Consider the following 17,483-nt stretch of genomic DNA (forward strand, 5'->3'; position numbering starts at 1 on the left):
CAATGACCTACATCTAATCGGGCACAACCTGGAGAATCGTCACACAATAAGGTACGCACTAAACACCTTCCCGAGAAATGCTTTGTGGGCATCAATAGTAGATGCATACAAAGTTTCAAGGGATCTTTTCATTCTTAAGTTAGATGAACTTTTTTGTGAATTAGAATTATATGAATAGTGTAACTTGAGTCAAGTCGAGAAAGGTATTGCTTTGTATGCATGATCAAGCAAAGAAACCAAGACCAGAGCCAAAAATGAACCAGAAAGTGAGTCTGACTCAGACTCAACCAATGAATATGAGCTAGTTAACATGGTTCGAAAACTACAAATAAGGAAGAAGTTCAAAAGGAGCACAAAGAAGACACCAATCAACCAGATGCAAAACAAATCAGAAATGATTTGTTATAGATGCAACAAGAAGGGGCATCTTAAAAAGTAATGCCCTAATCGAAGGGAGGAAAATTCAAAATCAACAAGAAGAAAGAAGGCCCTCAAGGTGTCGTGGGATGAGTCATCTTCCGAGGAGTCCGGTGCGAAAGAACCGAAGCACTCGAGCCATCTTGCCCTTATGGAAAGAAACGAAGATTTTGAGACCGAGGAAGTGTGCAAGTCCGAGACCGACAATGAGTTCGAGACTGACACCGAGTCTGAGAGAAGCCATGGATCCATATCCATTTTCAAAGGTCTTGATATGGTAACCTTTTATTCCAAGTCGAATTTACTTAAAGTAGTTAAATGTCTATTTAAAAAATTAACAAAAATTGAAAAACAAAATAACTTACTACTTAATAAAATTGACCACCTTAAGGAGCAAGTTAACTTGAGTAACTTGACTAACCAAGTTCAAGTTGGAACTTCAATTCAAGTTGTAAAATTTGAGGAAGAAAATTTCAACTTGAAAGGTCAAGTCGAGCAACTCAAGAAAATGTTAGAAAAGTTCGAGCTGGGATCCAAGTGTCTAATATGGTACTTGGGTCGCAATGAGTCATGTACAATAAATTGGGACTTGGCTATAGCCTAAACAAAACCAACAAACCGTATCTATCTCTAATCAGTTAAAATGTTAGAAATCAATCCAAGTATGGGTCCCAAAAAAATGTTTAACTAAACCAATCAAACCAAATCAATATTTGATCCATAAGAGTCAAATTGATTACTTAGATAGACTATATCTAAGCTATGAGTCAGGGGGAGCAAATAAAAAATTGGTTCAACCAACTTGATCTACTATGCATGCTTAGGATTAGGTTTACTTTTCTACTTAGCTTAGAATGGTTAGTTAAAAATGTTTACCAAACCCTAATAACATAGCATCAGAATGGATTAGGATGATAGTATGTCAACGAAGCTTTGTCGAAGGCATGTCTAGGATAAATCTTGTGTATTCTACCTAGTGCACTAGACTTAGTGGATTTGACCGAAACTACCCCAGTCAAATATGAGCTAGTTAGACCAAAACTTAGTATTACATTTTTTACGTAGGAATATTTTAGAAAGTATTCAAGAAGTGGTCCACCGTTGATACATAAGAAAGCCATATGTTTCGCCACTAAACTGAAAATTTATTCTTAGGAAGCTTGTTTGATTAACACAAAGCTAAGGTTGAATCTAACATGTGTTGAACAACCTTTTTAATAGGTTTAAAAAAAAATTAATTGAATAAACTATAACTTAACCTAATATTAATTCTAAGCTAATCAAAATTAATTAACAATTTCAAATTATATGACCTCAATTAAAACCTTAATTCAAATTTAATTAAGATTTAAATAAAAAATTTAACTAAATTAAATTCAACTTAAAACTTAATTTAAAATAACTTAATTAAATCTTAAACTTTTAACTTAATTAAAACTTAATTTAAAATAACTAAATTAAATTTTAAACTTTAACTTAATTCAACTTAAAACTTAATTTAAAATAACTAAATCTTAATTAAAACTTTAATTAAATTTAATTAAACTTAATTTAAAATTTAAATTAATTAAATTCAAATTAAAACTTAATTTAAAATAACTTGATTAAATCTTAAATTTTAAACTTAATTAAATTCAACTTAAAACTTAATTTAAAAATAACTAAATTAAATCTTAAAATTTTAAACTTAATTAAATTCAAGTTAAAATTTAATTAAAAATAAATTAATTAAATTAAATCTAAAACTTAATTAAATTCAACTTAAAATTTAATTTAAAAATAACTTAATTACATCTTAAATTTTTAAACTTATTTAAATTCAACGTAATACTTAATTTAAATTAAATTAATTAAATCATAAATTTTAAACTTAATTTAAAATAAATTAATTGAATCTTAAATTTTAAACTTAATTAAATTCAACTTTAAATTTAATTAAACTTAATTTAAACACTTAATTAAACTCAAACTTTAAACTTAATTAATCAAAACTTAACTTAATTCCTAAATTAATAAATTTAACTATTAAACTAATAAACTTAACTTAAAATAAACTTAAACTAACAACTATTAATTCAAACTTAAATTAAAATTAAATCAACATTATTCAAATAAACAACTTAAATTAAGACTAAATCTTAAATTTTAAACTAAAACTTGATAACTAAACTCAAAACATTTGAAATTCTATTAACCAAATTTTGGTTTAACTCCTACGTTATATGTAGGAATCCAAAACTCTGGACAAATGGATTTTGAATAGTGGCTACTCTAGATATATGACTGAGGATCAACAAAAATTCACCAATATTGAGTTCAAAAACCTAGGATCAGTTGCATTTGAAAACAAAGACAAACTAAAGGTAATTGGTACAAGTAAAATTCAATTACAACCAAATATATCAATTAAAAAGGTATTGTTTGTTGAATATGTAACGACCCGACCCTTTGGCCTCTTGGGCGACCCTTATGGCGGCCCAACTGGCGACCCTTATGTCGTCGGCCCATTTGACGACCTCTCATGTCGTCGACCGATGACCCTTTAGCCGTGCCATTACTCACTAGGACTTTCCACCCCTGGCAGTGGATTTTTGCCTCCCCAGGGATTCGAACTCTAGACCTCCAGGCTTAAGTACTAGAGTTTATGAATCCTGATAAGGATTCATAAACTCTAGTACTTAAGCCTGGAGGTCTAGAGTTCGAATCCCTGGGGAGGCAAAAATCCACTGCCTGTTGGGTTTTTCGGGCCGCGAAAATCACTTTTCGAGTCGCGGAAACCCTGAATCACCCAAAGCCGTAGATCCGTGCAAGAAAAATTTCCAGAAAACATGAGTACGAGTTTTAATACTTTGATCTACAGTAGATCTATAAAGAAAACATTTTACCTTCGATGCGTGCCCTCGCAAAATCCCGCTTGTCCAAGGTACGTGTCGGATCTCCAAAGTATCAAGATAGATACTTCTCTAGTGATATCCACACGAACAAGGAGTACTCTCTAGCACTCAAGGATGGAGAAGAAAGACCCCAAGTGTGCTATCACTCTCTCTAGGGCTCTCGGATGGGAATGGAAGAAGAAAGGAAAGCAAAGAAAAGAATACAATACACTCCTCTAAAAATGTTACCTTTCTTCTTGAACTTCATGGATTAACTCACTCAACCACCTTCTCCTCACCATGGAAGTCACGGCAACATCTAGCCAAGAGAGGGGAGAAGCAAGGAAGAAGATGATAGAATGAATGCACACATAACTCCACAAAATCAAAACCCACCTCCCATTAGTGTGGCTGGCCACACAATGTAACCCCCTTCATTAATGTGGACGGCCACATTAAAACCAAGGGAAGAGTGTAACCCCCATGAGGTGGCATACCTCATGAGGTGGAGGTGATGTAGCAAGGATGAGTCATCCTTATGATGTGGCAATACATCAAGTCAAACATGATGTTTCAATTTCTACTTGGTCAAGTCAAACTTGACCAATTGTCTTCCTTGTTGAGTTAAATCCAACCTTTGACTCAAGTCAATTTTAATTTAATGAATCTCAATTCATTAATATAAATTGACTCAATGAATCAAATCTAAATTAGACTCATTCAACAATTGAATCTAATTGAGTCTAACTCAATAAGTCTAATTTGAATCCAATTGGTTCATCATATGAACCCAATCCAATTGGTTCATCATATGAACCCAATCCAATTGGTTCATCATATGAACCCAATCTCCATCCACTTGTTCTTTGTGTGTGACCCAATAGGTTCTTGTAACGTTGGTAATGTTTTAAACTCCTTTAGAAACATAAGCAATGAGCGACATCTAGCAATACATCATTGCTACCCAAGTTACATGAAATGTTGAGATCCAACATCACTTTATGACTATTAATTGTGACTCCTCACAATATATGACAAGTGTCCTTCTATCCTAGACATCTAGATTGATCAATGTGAGGCATAGACCGTGTCATCCTCTGACCAATCTAAATCTTGAACTCCAAGTAGACTCACTCAATCAAATGAGCTCAATATCTCATATTGACTCATTTGGGTATGGCCATACACTTCGTGGTCTTACTCTATCAAGAATATCGATGTCACTCCCGTCATATAGGAGGAATAGATCCCATCTACATCACTCACATCCCTCTGCATAATTCGTTACATACCCGCCACCCAGTTACGGGTGACGTTTGACGAAACCAAAGTACATAACTCCTTATGTAGGGATCCATGGTGACTTCAGGTCTAAGGACTAATAGTCATACTAATAGCCACATGAGAAAGTATATGACACTCATATAACTATCCATGATACTTTCTCATGGCGGGTCATTCAGTATACATTCTCTAATGCATACCCATGTGTCAGCTTGATATCTCTATATCCATGACTTGTGAGATCAAGTCATCGAGCTGACCTACATGCTAGTCTTATTGTATTAACATTGTCCCTGAATGTTAATACTCGACTAGGAATGATTTAGAGTAGTGTTCCCTATATCATCTCACTATCGATTCAACTAATCGATTGATATAGGTATGAACCTTCTACTCAAGGACGCTATTATACTTAGTCTATTTGACACTAATACAAATAAGTATAATAATCAAACAAATGCCTTTATTAATATACAAGAATATGATACAATGAGTCCATACAATCATCAAATGATTGGCTCTAGGGCTCTAACTAACAATCTCCCACTAGCACTAGTGTCAATCAGTATAGGCTCTAAGGCCTAATGACCTAGTGTGACCATCATGCTTTCTCTGTGCCAAAGCCTTGGTCAAGGGATCTGCGATGTTAGCTTCTGTAGGTACTCTGCAAATCTTCACATCTCCTCTATCGATAATCTCTCGAATGAGATGGAAGCGCCGTAGTATGTGCTTGGTCCGCTGGTGTGAGCGAGGTTCCTTCGCCTGTGCTATAGCTCCATTGTTGTCACAATAGAGCTCAACTGGGTCAGCGATGCTAGGAACCACCCCAAGTTCAGTGATGAACTTGCGGATCCAAACTGCCTCCTTTGCTGCCTCTGATGCAGCAATATACTTGGCTTCTGTTGTAGAATCAGCTACTGTGTCCTGCTTCAAACTTTTCCAGCTCACAGCACCACCATTTAAGCAAAACACGAACTCCGATTGCGATCTATAGTCATCCTGGTCGGTCTGGAAGCTAGCATCACTGTAACCCTCATCATTGCCTCCATATATCAAGAAATATTCTTTAGTCCTTCTTAAGTACTTAAGAATATTCTTGACCGCTATCCAGTGACTTTCACCTGGATCTGACTGGTATCTGCTCGTCATGCTCAAAGCATACGAGACATCAGGTCGAGTATATAGCATGACGTACATGATCGATCCTATGGCTGAGGCATAAGGGATCTGATCCATGCGGTCTCTCTCCTCTCTAGAAGAGGGACCTTGAGTCTTCGAAAGACTCACGCCATGTGACATCGGCAGAAATCCCTTCTTGGAGTTCTGCATGGCAAACCGAAGGAGTACCTCTGACTTAGGCCAAGCAATCTCTTAGATCTATCTCTATAGATCTGTATCCCTAGAATGCGGGATGCCTCACCTAAGTCCTTCATTGAGAAGCAACTCCCTAGCCAGGTCTTGACAGACTGAAGCATAGGGATGTCCTTCCCAATGAGTAGTATGTCATCCACATACAATATGAGGAAGACAACTATATCTCCTACAACCTTCTTGTAAACACAAGGCACATCTTCATTCTTGATGAAACCAAACTGTTTGATTGCATCATCGAAACGAAGATTCCAGCTCTGAGAAGCTTGCTTTAGTCCATAAATGGACCTATGCAGCTTGCATACTCTGCTAGTATGCTGTGGATCCACAAAACCCTCAGGTTGTGTCATGTACACATCCTCGAGCAGGATTCCATTCAGAAATGCGATTTTGACATCCATCTGCCATATCTCATAGTCATGGTAGGCTGCAATAGCAAGCATGATCCGAATGGACTTAAACATCGCTACTGGAGAAAAGGTTTCATCATAGTCAATACCATGAATCTGCTTGAAACCTTTAGCTACCAAGTGACCCTTATAGATAAGTCCATCCATGTCAGTCTTTCTCTTAAAGACCCACTTGCACCCAATGGGTTTTACCCCTTTAGGTGGATCAACCAAAGTCCATACTTGGTTGGTGTACATGGATTCCATTTCGGATCTCATGGCATCTAGCCATTTCTCGGAATCTGGTCTCATCACAGCTTCCTGATAGGTGGTAGGCTCATCCTCTATGAGCATAACGTCATCATGGTCAGACAAGAGAAATGAGTATCTCTCAGGCTGACGACGTACCCTATCAGACCTGCGAATAGGTATGTCTACTTGAACTGGTTGTTGTTCCTCAACTCTTTGTGGAACAACATCATCCACAACACTTTGTGGTTCCAGTTCAACTTCCATCGAGGCATCAGTGCTATTGTTCGCATCTTGAACTTCTTCAAGATCGAACGCGCTCCCACTAGTCTTTCTAGAAACAAAGTCCCTTTCTAGAAAGACCCCAGTCTTTGCCACAACTACCTTGTGCTGACTGGGAATGTAGAAGTAATATCCCTTAGTTTCCTTGGGATATCCGATGAAATAGCACTTGTTGGATTTGGGTCCTAACTTGTTTGAGACTTGACTTCTAACGTAAGCCTCACAACCCCAAATCCTCATGAAAGACACCTGGGCATCTCTCCCAGTCCATATATGGTGTCTTTATCACGACCTTTGATGGAACTCGGTTGAGTATGAAAGCTGCCGTGTCTAGAGCATATCCCCATAGATATGTCGAAAGATCTCTGTGACTCATCATAGATCGTACCATATCTAATAAGGTACGATTCCTCCGTTCGGATACACCATTCCACTGTGGTGTTCCAGGAGGAGTGAGTTGGGATAGAATCCCACACTCAGCTAGATAGTCACGGAACTCATGGCTAAGGTATTCTCCACCTCGATCGGATCGAAGTATCTTAATACTCTTACCAAGCTGGTTCTGTACTTCATTCTTGAATTCTTTGAACTTTTCATAGGATTCGGACTTATGTGTCATTAAGTACACATAACCGTATCTACTGAAGTCATCAGTAAATGTGATGAAGTACCTATAACCGCCTCTAGCAGCGACATTGAAAGGGCCACATACATCACTATGTATGAGTCCTAACAAATCAGTCGCTCTCTCACTGTGCCCACTAAAGGGAGTCTTGGTCATCTTGCCTCGTAGGCATGACTCGCATATCTCATATGATTCAAAATCAAATGAGTCCAGCAAACCATCCTTATGGAGCTGGGATAAGCGCTTGTCATTTATATGACCTAAGCGACAGTGCCAGAGGTAGGTTTGGTTCATGTCATTTGACTTGAACCTCTTGGTATTTATGTTATAGATAGGGCTCTCAAGGTCTAGAATATAGAGTCCGTTCATCAGAGGTGCACTACAATAGAACATATCGTTTAAATAGACAGAACAACATTTGTTCTTTATTATAAACGAGAACCCTTTCTTGTCCAAACAAGAAACTGAAATTATGTTCTTAGTCAAGGAAGGCACATAACAACAATCATCTAATTCTAGTACAAGCCCAGAGGGAAGAGATAGATGATAAGTTCCTACAGCAATAGCAGCAACTCGTGCTCCATTGCCTACTCATAGGTCTATCTCACCCTTCGTCAATGCCCTGCTATTTCTCAGCGCTTGTACATTAGTACAAATGTGCGAAGCACATCCGGTATCTAATACCCACGATGAAGAAATAGAGAGGTTGACTTCTATAACATGTATACCTGAAGTAGAAATCTTATTTCTCTTCTTCGTAAGATCTTCCAGGTATTCTTTGGAGTTCCTCTTCCAGTTCCTTGCTTGTCCTTGATATAGGTGACAAAGATGTTCAACCATATCGTAAGCGCTCATCAACTCATGTTGCTTCTGAAGCTCAGAGTTCATGGTTGCGAGCATAAGACAGGACACATCTAATGCATCATCTTGATGCTTCTTGTAAGCATCCCGGTCAGCTCGCGTGGCAGTGGCAGGAGGAGCCTCCAGAATGAGCTGCTCCAGAACGTACAGTTTACGTTCCTGAGTGAGAACTATTCTCAGGTTCCTGTACCATTCCAGGAAATTTGCTCCGTTGAGCTTGTCCTTCTCATAGTTATCTACAACAGAAAATTTGCAGAAATAAATATCATATTCTTTTAAAATTATTTAATTAGGCCTTTAATTAAATGATGCTCCCACTGAATTCTATAATTCTTGTGGGACAAGATCCACATCATACTAAGCCTTGAGTTAGCTTTGGCTAATACGCCCAAGGCTTAGTATGATCGGTAGGTAATGATTACCAATTACATCTCTATGCAACTCTTGTTTATAGAGTCAATATCCGCATTTATATTAAAACTCGAGTTATCTTTGGCTAATACGCCCGAGAGTTAATATAGATGTGATTTTGACCTATCTTTTCTAACCGTTGGAATAATGCCTATAGTTGACTCGATCCAACCGAGTAACTAGGAATACTCAATCTAATTGAGTTTGTATTCACCCATGCGTTGATAGGCGGGACCAAGATTGTCCCTCCGTACCCTACCAAGATAATATGTATTGCTCTGCTTTGGCAGATTCAACAATACATGTGATCGAGGTAGTGATAGGTATCACGGCACGGTTAGGCATTTAGAGTTGGTTCGATCGAGATCTAATCTAATCGAAAAGGATGCATCTTGTGCACGACTTAGATCTAATCTAATCGTAAGGCACTAATTAATTAATTACTTATTAAACATGCATCATATACATAAGCAATTAACTAATTAATCTATTTGTGATTTAGTCATGGCCATACTACGATCTTCTCAAGCCAATGAGAAGATCGAATGGTCAACCTAGGGTCAACATCTTCTCCAAGCTCCTCCCTTTGACCACCTTGTGTTGCTCGTGCCCGCCTCGGAACTCCGTCTCGTGTGGACCCTCCACCACTCCAATTTGTACATTACAATTTGAAACTCGAGTTACATTCGAGTCTAAATCTAATTTACAACAAGAATATAAGAGAAAGGCACGACGCGCAGGTCGCGGAAAAATAAAAACATACAACACGCGCAAACACATAACGGCACGCAGGCCGTATTATGAATTACAACACAATCCAATCATATTGGGTTTTGGGCCATGACTATCACAAAATTAATATATAATTCAAAATTATATATTTTCATAATTTTCTATAATTTTAAAAATAATTTTTACAATTTTTACCAGTAAAATTTCCCGGCGGTCCCGTTTAGCTGTTTCGGGCGCAATCGCGGAACGGATCCCCTTGCGGGGCCAGGGGCAGCGCCCCTACCCGCGATCTAACCATCGTGAGGGTTCCTTTGCAATCCAACAGCGCCCAAACTCGCTGTCCCAAAACGATTTGGGTCGAGACATTACCGTTTCGGAAAAATCTTCCCGACAGGTTCGTTTTTAGCGATTTCGGGTGCAATCGCGGAGCAAATCCCCTTGCGGGGTTAGGGGCAGTACCCCTACCCACGATCTAACCATCGTGAGTTGATCCTTTGCGATCTAATGGCACCCAAGCCCGCTGTCCCAAATGGATTTGGGGCAAAACGAAGCCGTTTTGGAAAAATCTTTTCGGTAGCCAAAGCCTACAAGTGCCGAGACACTTGTGCTTCGCTTCTACGGAAAAATTACCCATAAAAACTATAAAAATCATAATTTTACAGAAAATTACAGAAACTTTAGTTTTCATAAAACCAAAAAAACAAACTCGTACAAGCCTTGCACGTGGCTCTGATACCACTGTTGGGTTTTTCGGGCCGCGAAAACTGCTTTTCGCGTCGCGGAAACCCTGAATCACCCAAAGTCGTAGATCCGTGCAAGAAAAATTTCCAGAAAACACGAGTACGAGTTTTAATACTATGATCTACAGTAGATCTACAAAGAAAACATTTTACCTTCGATGCGTGCCCTGACAAAATCCTGCTTGTCCAAGGTACGTGTCGGATCTCCAAAGTATCAAGATAGATACTTCTCTAGTGATATCCACCCGAACAAGGAGTACCCTCTAGCACTCAAGGATGGAGAAGAAAGACCCCAAGTGTGCTAGCACTCTCTCTAGGGCTCTCGGATGGGAATGGAAGAAGAAAGGAAAGCAAAGAAGAGAATACAATACACTCCTCTAAAAATATTACCTTTCTTCTTGAACTTCTTGGATTAACTCACTCAACCACCTTCTCCTCACCATGGAAGTCACGGCAACATCTAGCCAAGAGAGGGGAGAAGCAAGGAAGAAGATGATAGAATGAATGCACACATAACTCCATAAAATCAAAACCCACCTCCCATTAGTGTGGCCGACCACACAATGTAACCCCCTTCATTAATGTGGCCGGCCACATTAAAACCAAGGGAAGAGTGTAACCCCCATGAGGTGGCATACCTCATGAGGTGGAGGTGATGTGGCAAGGATGAGTCATCCTTATGATGTGGCAATACATCAAGTCAAACATGATGTTTCAATTTCTACTTGGTCAAGTCAAACTTGACCAATTGTCTTCCTTGTTGAGTTAAATCCAACCTTTGACTCAAGTCAATTTTAATTTAATGAATCTCAATTCATTAATATAAATTGACTCAATGAATCAAATCTAAATTAGATTCATTCAACAATTGAATCTAATTGAGTATAACTTAATAAGTCTAATTTGAATCCAATTGGTTCATCATATGAACCCAATCCAATTGGTTCATCATATGAACCCAATCTCCATCCACTTGTTCTTTGTGTGTGACCCAATAGGTTCTTGTAACGTTGGTAATGTTTCTAAACTCCTTTAGAAACATAAGCAATGAGCGGCATCTAACAATACATCATTGCTACCCAAGTTACATGAAATGTTGAGATCCAACATCACCTTGTGACTATTAATTGTGACTCCTCACAATATATGACAAGTGTCCTTCTATCCTAGACATCTAGATTGATCAATGTGAGGCATAGACCGTGTCATCCTCTGACCAATCTAAATCTAGAACTCCAAGTAGACTCACTCAATCAAATAAGCTCAATATCTCATATTGACTCATTTGGGTATGGCCATACACTTCGTGGTCTTACTCTATCAAGAATATCGATGTCACTCCCGTCATATAGGAGGAATAGATCTCATCTACATCACTCACATCCCTCTGCATAATTCGTTACATACCCAGTAATCGCCTTTATAGTCCACCCAGTTACGGGTGACATTTGACGAAACCAATGTACATAACTCCTTATGTAGGGATCCATGGTGACTTCAGGTCTAAGGACTAATTGTCATACTAATAGCCACATGAGAAAGTATATGACACTCATATAACGATCCATGATACTTTCTCATGGTGGGTCATTCAGTATACATTCTCTAATGCATACCCATGTGTCATCTTGATATCTCTATATCCATGACTTGTGAGATCAAGTCATCGAGCTGACCTACATGCTAGTCTTATTGTATTAACATTGTCCCTGAATGTTAATACTCGGCTAGGAATGATTTAGAGTAGTGTTCCCTATATCATCTCACTATCGATTCAACTAATCGATTGATATAGGTATGAACCTTCTACTCAAGGACGCTATTATACTTAGTCTATTTGGCACTAATACAAATAAGTATAATAACCAAACAAATGCCTTTATTAATATACAAGAATATGATACAATGAGTCCATACAATCATCAAATGATTGGCTCTAGGGCTCTAACTAACACTGCCAGGGGTGGAAAGTCCTAGTGAGTAACGGAACGGATAAAGGGTCATCAGTCGACGACATGAGAGGTCGCCAAATGGGCCGACGACATAAGGGCCGACAGTCGACAACATGAGAGGTCACCAAATGGGCCGCCAAATGGGCCAAGAGGGCCGGGTCGTTACAATAAAAAGGCGCCTTTTATTGTAACGACCCGACCCTCTTGGCCCATTTAGCGGCCCATTTGGCGACCCTCGGGTTGTTGACCATCGGCCCTTATGTCGGCCGTGCCGTTACTCACTAGGACTTTCCACTCCTGGCCAGTGGATTTTTTACCTCCCCCAGGATTCGAACTCTAGACCTCCAGGCTTAAGTACTAGAGTTTATGAATCCTGGTAACCAAATGAGATCATCTCACTTGGTTACCAGGATTCATAAACTCTAATACTTAAGCCTAGAGGTTTAGAGTTCGAATTCTGGGGGAGGTAAAAATCCACTGACCAGGGGTAGAAAGTCCTAGTGAGTAACGACACGGCCAAGGGTCGTCGGTCGACGACATTAGAGTTCGCCAAATGGGCCGACGACATAAGGGCTGATGGTCGACGACATGAGAGGTCGCCAAATGGGTTGCCAAATGGGCCAAGACGGCCGAGTCGTTACAATAAAAAGGTGCCTTTTTATTGTAACGACCTGGCCCTCTTGGCCCATTTGGCGGCCCATTTGGCGACCTCTCATGTCGTTGACCGTTGGCCCTTATGGTTACTCACTAGGGACTTTCTACACGGATTTTTGCCTACCTGAGGTTGAACTCTAGACCTCCAGGCTTAAGTACTAGAGTTTATGAATCCTGATAACCAAGTGAGATCATCTCACTTGGTTACCAGGATTCATAAACTCTAGTACTTAAGCCTGGAGGTCTAGAGTTCGAATCCCTGGGGAGGCAAAAATCCACTGCCAGGTGTGGAAAGTCCTAGTGAGTAATGGCACGGCTAAAGGGTCGTCAGTCGACGACATGAGAGGTCTCCAAATGGGCCGACGACATAAGAGCCAACGGTCGACGACATGAGAGGTCGCCAAATGGGCCGCCAAATGGGCCAAGAGGGCCGGGTCATTATAGAATATTTTCATTATAATTTACTTAGTATAATTCAATTATGCGATTTTGGATTTAAAGTCTGTAACAACCCAAATTTCCTCATTTTGAGTCCCAAAAGTAATTTTAAAATATTCAAAAATACTATAGAAATATTCTAGAGATTTTTATAAATTTTTAGAATATTTTATGTGATTTTTGGAGGTCGTTTGGTATTTTTACTAAATAAAGGAAGTTTTGACAAAAAAATGTCCAAGCCGAGGTTCGAACCAGCAACCTCTGACTCGGTCAAAACCCGACTAACCAAGTAGGCCAGCGATCATTACTGATCAAATAAAGGAAGAATTTTATTTAAGTAGTAGAAGTTAATAACAAGAAATAATAAGAAGAAAATGGGTTGCAGCCGAGATTTGAACCCACGAGCCGCGCCTTAAGCAGAACGCAGCCAACCAACTGTTCCATGAGTATTTCGTGAAATGGTAAGGTGCGAAATATTCTTAAGCAATAGTTGATAATAAAAAAAACCCTAGTTACAAAAAGGGGGGAAAGTTTTCCCGAGCCCTAATTTCCCTCCTCTCCTCACGCGGCGTCAGTGTGACTCCCTCTCGGGCGAAAACGCAGCAGGGGACCTAGGGCTTGGTCTCCGGCGCCGACGAAGGGGTTTTTCTGGCCGGTCTTCACCTGTGCGTGACCACCTCGACGAGGGGATCTCGGAAACACAAAGAAGCCACCGAGAATTGAAGTTTCTCCGAACCCTAGAAGCTTCCCGTCGGCTGTAAGTCCAAGAAGAATTAAGGTAAGTTGCTACTCACCTGCGGTAAGGGTAGTTCTGAGTCGATTCAGTGTTTTCTTTGAGGTTTCGGAATTTGATTTCACTCCTTACCATCCACAGCATGTTCCTTTATTTCGGATTGAGTTTGAGCCGAATTTATGCTGCTAGGGATTTAGTTTGTGTTTCGGATCTTTGTCTCTCTTAGTTTTTGAAACTGCTCTTGTTCCTCCTATTTTCTGGATTCTGTACAGATAGGCGTGGCTTCGATTCTGTTGGGTTTTTGTTGGATAGATAGAATGAGTGGGTGTTCGGTTTGGTACTCCTATGCTTCATTAAAGGTAAGCAAGTGCTGGTATTAGAATTTATTTCGAATAATTACAATTCCTGAATCTGTTTTGATCGAAGCTGCTCTAGTTCCTTCTACTATTACCTGGATTCTGGACAGATAAGTGTAGTTTTGAAATAGCATGGATAGCTAGTTTTGGAAGGTTTCAGATTTCGGTGTTGATCCATTAGTTGTGTTGTGTAGTTTCAATTTTAGAAGTTCGTTTGTTTAATCTGAACATGGAGTGGGTTAGAATAATTTCGAGCAGGTAATCTAGTTCATTGTTGCTGCTCTATTCCGTTTGTACTAGGTGATGGCTGTGAATAGCTTTAATTATGGGAGTGATCAGTTGGGTTTTAGTAGCTATGTTAGACCCTTTGTTATCAAATCAGTAACATGCGGTTAGACCTTGTGTTATTAGTTCCTTAAATGCAGATTTCTTTTGGTTAAGCTTAAATACAGATTTATGTTGAGCTTGATTTCAGAATATTGGTTAAGTTTGTGTATCGAATTAGAAGTGGCTAGAAGTTAAGTGTAGCTAGTGTGCTTTGCTTCCCTTGCTTCGGATTTTCTGTACAGCATTGGGATGGTTAGAAGTTTAAGAGTAGCAAGTGTTCTTTGTTTTCCTTGCTTCAGATTTTCTGTACAGCATTATTTTAGTAGATGGCATTTCTTTTGCTTGAGTTAAATGACTTGTCTTTACTAAGAGGATTTAACTGTTCCTTTTAAATCTGTTGTAGCAAAAAGAATAATTATGTGTTAAGTTTACAGTAGCAATTGTTTACAGCAGTAATTTCTATTTGGTTTGTTGCCATGGCACATAACAAGAAGAACAAACAAAATAAACTTTATATCAGTTTCAATTTCAGCGAGTTAGTTATTTTAGTTCATTTCAGCAAGTAAGCTAATATCAGTTATATAGTTTAATATTTACTAAGAAAAAGGGGCACGAATAGCCCCATTCACCTTGTGTTTGCAGCAAGCACAAACAGCTCTATTGGAGCATAGAACAACCCCCTTTGGAGCTTGTTCCAGTCTGGTTTTCTTTTGTTAAATACATGCATGAAAAGGAGTGAATAGATTTTTGTAGTAGTGCAGATTTTTGCATTTGTAGTAGTGCAGAATTTTATGATCTATTAAGTGTAGAATTTTACGATCTATTAAGTGCAGAATTTTATGATCTATTAAGTACAGAATTTTACGATCTATTAAGTGCAGAATTTTATGATCTATTAAATGCAGAATTTTGAATAAGTTTTGTATGAGACATTCTTTTATTAGAGGTATTAAGAAAGATAAAGAAAAGAAAGAAAATGCCAAGGCCTTAAGTAGATCCCAAGGTCAAGACTTTAGGGATTTTGGCACATAAGGTGCTTGTTAAAATGTCAAGACATTTAAAGAAAAAGTAAATAAGTATTTTGTTTTTAAGAGGCTAGTACTCGACTTCCGAGGTTGTCGTTAAATAAATCCAGGTGACCAATTCTGAGGTCTTGGCCCTGGTAAGACGTCTTTACCCTCGTAGGACTGGTGGCTCGGTACCCCAGTCTCTATTAGGGAGCGCACTTTGGTACTACACCTGGGCCCAAGAGAAGTTGATTACTATTTTGAAGTATTATAAGTATAAGCTTTTGAACAAGTAAAATAAGTTTCACATAAGTATAAAAGTATAAAAGAATAAGTTTTAAACAAGTGAGATAAAAGAATAAGTTTAGAACAAATGAAGTAAGTTTCACTTTGTTTTAAAATCAGTAAGTTTAGCTTTCTTTTGTGCTAGCATATTATTTAGATTAGCTTACTGTTATTTGCTATTAGAAGAGCATGAGTAGCTTTACATGTTTAGCATTTCAGTATGTTTGATTCCTTTGCTATTAGAGGAGCATGAGTAGCTTTACATGTTTAGCATTTCAGCCTGATTAGTTTATTGAGCATGATTAGCTTTACCTTTCAGCATGCAGTTTTATCCTTGTATATCATGAGTACGCAGTTTATAGTGCTTTTCTATTGATTATGCATGAGCAGATTTATTTCTAGTTTTAGTACTTTTGACATGAGCAACTTTATATGTCTTCTTTTAAAGCATTCAGTTTCTAGTTTCTTCTCGTATACATGCACATTCGTGTTTTTGTGAGTTAGATAGCGCTTACTAATCAAATTTTGCTTATAGATTTCATTTCCTCTTACTGCAGATAAAGGAAAGGAAAGGATATAGTAAAGGAAGGCGACAAGGTGGCGCGGATGGTGTGTGATGCCAGGACTATGGGAGAGACTTGGGGCATTTTTAAGTCTCCGCATTTTAGTGAATAATAAATATTTGAAATTGTACTTTAGGACCCATGTCATATGAGATTATTTTATTTTAGATTGCATGCTGAGATGAGTCTTGTTTAATAAGTAGTTATTTTGGTGTTTGGCACATATTTAACTGCGTGAGAGTTTGTTATATGTTCCAGCCACCTGTGGCTGATGTATATTAAGTTTGTATCTCAGTTTATGGTCACCGGTACAAGGGAGATTCTGCCGAAATTTTTCGGTAAGAACTCCTCGTGGTTTCGATCATACCGGTTAAGTAGAGTTAGTAGTTAAGTAACAGTCATCCTTAGAGAGTAGTAGTAGTAAGAAGGGTGGTCGTTACAAAGTCAAATTTTTATCTTCTGAATGTCTAATAAGTTACACTGAATCAATTAATATATTATTGAAAGGATTTAGAGATAAAAATATTTACTCAATAAATCTACCAAAAACCTCACCCAAGTGTCTTTTGACACAACATGAAGAAACATAGTTGTGGCATGGGAGATTAGCTCACACCCATGTTAGAAATTTACTAAAATTAAATAAAAATAATTTAGTTAGAGGTCTACCTAAATTAAGAACCCTAAAAAATAAAATATGTAACCCTTGTCAATAAGAAAAATAAATTAAATCAAATCATAAATTAACTAATCAAAATAGAACTAATAAAATACTTGAATTATTACATTTAGACTTATTTGACTCTCATGGAGTAAAATCACTAAATGAAAGTCTTTACTACTTAGTTATAATAGATGCCTACTCGAAATATACTTGGGTTGAATTCTTAACTCATAAATATGAAACTTTTGAAATATTTAGTAATTTCTGAAA

The sequence above is a fragment of the Zingiber officinale genome, chromosome 10B (assembly GCF_018446385.1).
Source record: "Zingiber officinale cultivar Zhangliang chromosome 10B, Zo_v1.1, whole genome shotgun sequence".
NCBI classification, from domain to species: Eukaryota; Viridiplantae; Streptophyta; class Magnoliopsida; order Zingiberales; family Zingiberaceae; genus Zingiber; species Zingiber officinale.